Source organism: Akebia trifoliata, chromosome 11 (genome assembly GCF_017979445.1).
Source record: "Akebia trifoliata isolate Shusen 1 chromosome 11, ASM1797944v1, whole genome shotgun sequence".
NCBI lineage: Eukaryota > Viridiplantae > Streptophyta > Magnoliopsida > Ranunculales > Lardizabalaceae > Akebia > Akebia trifoliata.
Window position 1 is genome coordinate 18,160,072 of NC_141385.1, and position 1,331 is coordinate 18,161,402.

General features: G+C 34.6%; 1 pseudogene; it reads right to left on the reverse strand.

Moving 5' to 3' along the window:
- Positions 1–217: 217 nt before the first annotated feature.
- LOC147391073 (pectinesterase pseudogene) lies at positions 218–1,022 on the reverse strand (annotated as a pseudogene).
- Between the last annotated feature and the right edge of the window lie 309 nt (positions 1,023–1,331).

A 1,331-nucleotide genomic window follows, 5' to 3' on the forward strand; every position in this document is an offset into this window, starting at 1 on the left:
TGACGGACCCTCCCGTCAAATATTCTCTTGTAGAATTATTTTTTTTGACGGCTCTGGACTATTAAATTATTGGAGAATGGGTTTAAAACAAAATCCATAAGAGTATGACCATCGAATTTAGAGGTTTAACAAACAATAACATGATTATCTAATTCATCAATCACAATGAACAAAATAATAGTAAAAAAAATCAGAAAAATAAAAAAAAAAATAAAAATCATAAAACAAGAATATGATGGGCATCCATATTGATTGAAGAACAAATAAGAAAAAACTGAATCAAAGTACCCGTCCATTCCGACCACCCCGCTGGAACAATGACATCACTTATAGTCGTCTGCATCACAATTGTCCTTGAATACTCCTTCCATGGTCTCCCAAGATAAGACGGGAAACTACTTTGAACGGGTTTCAAATCGGAAGTTGCACCGATTCTACATTTCTGAATTACAATTCATGTGTTCTGGTTTGGATCAGTTCGTCCCAGGGCTGTGAACATGTTCTTCTGCCCTGAATTCGGACGTCGTGCATGGAGATTGCAGTCTAGTAATACCACTACTGCATTTCCAAATATAAAGTCCACTGTATCGGTTACTAGGCAATTTATGTAGAATTGATGAAGGGAGTGTACGTAGAGGGTATCTTGGTATGCTAACATGTCACATTGGTAGAATGCTGACTTATCGGATCCAACATGGAGTGCCACGACTTGGTACTTGGAGGGCCCTGCTGTATTTTGCAAGGTTACACCCCGAGCTAAGAACCCTTCCCCTACCACAGTTGCCACATATAGAGTAATCAATAATTATTATTAGATAAGATATATTGTAATAAAATGTATATAGAATCAATAGGTACATTATATCTCTCATATTCAAATGGAGTTCAGATCAGCTTAAATGATCAGGTGAACTTTTATTAATTAAAATTTCTTTAAAATTCATATTAAGTTATGTGATACAAAATCCACATTGATCAGAGATATCTTCTAATAAGGTTGGTAGATGAGACTTAATAAACATTTATAATAGTGAGACTGATTTTCAAAGAAAAGGAGCAATCTGCATCAATAAAAGTATTGTATCCAATCTAAAATCCCAAGGCGATATATATATAAATAATAAACAAATCATCTAATATAAAATGATAGGAGTTACTAAAAATTATCTAAAATGTTAATATGCCAAAAATAACTAGAGAAGTATCAAATAACCAACGTTCTCTAACACAGCAAATACAGCCTGCACAGGAGTCGTCCCTTGAAATGGAAGTAGAGCTGTCATGAGCTCCCAAAATACAATCCCAAAGCTATACACATCGACTTTCCTTGT